At 41.0% G+C, this 2393-nt stretch overlaps 1 protein-coding gene across 1 annotated transcript in view; it reads left to right on the forward strand.

Moving 5' to 3' along the window:
* The first annotated feature begins 1300 nt into the window (after positions 1–1300).
* Positions 1301–2393, forward strand: part of DTWD1 (DTW domain containing 1) — a 59984-nt gene continuing 58891 nt past the window's right edge. Inside the window, exon 1 of the mRNA XM_012649150.1 lies at positions 1301–1442. The gene's annotated coding sequence lies outside the window, so the exon portion shown is untranslated. The remainder of the gene's footprint in view (positions 1443–2393) is intronic.

A 2393-nucleotide genomic window follows, 5' to 3' on the forward strand; every position in this document is an offset into this window, starting at 1 on the left:
GAGTAATTTATTACATCGCAATGGTAACCCAATCCTCAACCTAATAAATAATCTCATTTGCTTTTTAATCTGTGCAATTGAACTACTTTGCTAAAACTTAGAGTTATTGTGAATTATTATTCCTGGCTTAAGAACTTTGCCATTGCTGCCTTCCCTACCCAGAAAACTCATCTTTCTCTCTAAATCAGTGCTTTCAAACTTTTTAGACAGTAAGAAATACATTTTACAAACAAGGCCTAGTGCACACATTCATACACATATGTAATTAAGAGCTCCATAAAACAATACTTAACTTTACTAACACTAAATTTACTTAAATGCACTATTTCTCTATATTATTTCAATTTTTAAAAAGTGTAAAGAGATTTCCTTTCTTACAATGGGTCCTACACAATCCTCTTTCCAGTTTAAAAACACTGCTCTAAACCATAATAACTCTTCAGTGATTACCCAAGTTCAACCGATAAACCTCACTGACCACTCCATTCTGAGCTCTTTGAAATTCCTATAATTTTTTAGTCATGTTGCATTTTTCTCAGTAGTAAGAATATTGCATTTTATATACTACCTATACATTACTTGATATCATAAACATTTCTAAGGCAAAGTTCTATCCTTTATCCCCCACTTGATAAATTCACAGTACCCAATAAATACATTGCTCAACATTTGGCCATTGTGTTTCTAAATCTTACAACTGATAATGTGCACTACCTCAGTTTGGTTTTCTCTGGCGTGAGGCATGGATAAGTGCTTTAATATAACGTACCCATGTATTATGCTTAATTTCAAACTGGAAAAACTGCACAAAGTAGTCACAACGCTATATGCGTGTTTTTACACAAACCAAACCATCAAGATACAAGATAAAAACGATTTTTCTAACAGCTTTCATTACTATACAGAGTACAAAATACTTATTTTGATATAGCCACAAAAAAATCATAGAACCAAGTTCTCATGACTAAAATACCTTTGCGATTGGTAAAATGGAAAGTGTTCTGTAGGATCAGCATTTCCTCAAAACTCACTGCAATTACGCCTTAAGAGTACATTTCGAACCGCGTCCCAGTTATTTGCTACCGCCTACACTCGGGAAAGAACCGGCGAAGGGGTGGGGGTGTGAAGCCGGGCCTCAACATCCCAGCCCGGCTGCCCGCCCAAGTGTCTGAGGAGAAGCGCGCCACCGCCCGCTGAGTGAGCGGCTGAGGCGGGACTTCCCGTCTAAACCCGCCCCGCTCTCACACCGCCCGTTACCTTCGCCTCCCCGCCTGCGGTGCGCCCGGCCCCAGAAAATACCCTAGCAACCTCCTGGCTCCTCCCTCTGGTGTCTCGGGAAAACCGCTCCGCCTGGTCCGTGCGTGATCACGGCCCGGCGAGCGCCTGGGGCTCGGCGGAGCTGAAGACGCGTGGAGCAGTGCGGAAACTCGCGAGTTGTGCAGGTCTGAGTCCCACTCCGATCCCGGCGCCGGTCTCCGAGCCTCTCGGGAGACCAGTGATCTGGCTCGAGCCGTGCGGCCGCGGGAAGTGAACGTTCCTCGTCAGGACCCTAGCAGAGTGCTGTGGTGTCGCCTATTGGGGGGAATCTCAGTCCCTGTCCGGGCACTTGTTTTTAGGATTTTGCGTGCCCTTTGGGAAAAAGACTTAAAATTTTTCCTCAAAAAAAAAATTTTTTTTCCCTCACAATGGTTTTCGGTGCTTTCTGCCCCAAGGGAAGTTTGGCCTTAAAAAGTCAGTTCCCTAGGAACTCCATTCTTTATTTTTTAGTGTTTGGAGTGGTTTGTGGGGGATTGGTAATCACCGAAGGAGAATCCTAGTAAAAACATAGAATTAGGTATGCCATTTTAAAATATTAAGGTTATGGTTACGTAATAAGCAAAGGAGATTTTATTTTATGTCTAAATTATTTCTTGGGAATGTAGGGCAAATAAGGAAGTATATTAACACTTTCAGGGGTCAGTTCCACGAAGTTGGATGATAAAAAAAAAATCGATATTTGATTTAATTAAGATCGCAACATTTAAGGACTACTTCTAACCAGTGTACCATGAAAAAATAAGGTAAAGTCTGCCAACCATATGGTGTGTGGTGAGGAGGGGCCTTTAGTACTGTATTTAAAAAGTTGGTATCTTGGATTTTTAAAAATAAATGTTGGACCTATACATGCTATGTGACCAGGTTTTTAAAAATACTCCAGAAAGAAAATTTGTAGTGGGTTTTATCTAGTACTAAATTGGTACACAATACAGGATAGGGGAATTGGATATATAATGTAACATTGGAAAGTGAGTCAACTTACAATAATGGAAGAGGTAAGATTCCATTACTGTTTTGCCAATTTTTTTTTTTTTTTTTTTTTGGAGGGGGGAATGCCAGACTGCCACTTACCAGGC

This window comes from Propithecus coquereli, unplaced genomic scaffold (assembly GCF_000956105.1).
Source record: "Propithecus coquereli isolate 6110/MARCELLA unplaced genomic scaffold, Pcoq_1.0 Scaffold3, whole genome shotgun sequence".
Taxonomy (NCBI): domain Eukaryota; kingdom Metazoa; phylum Chordata; class Mammalia; order Primates; family Indriidae; genus Propithecus; species Propithecus coquereli.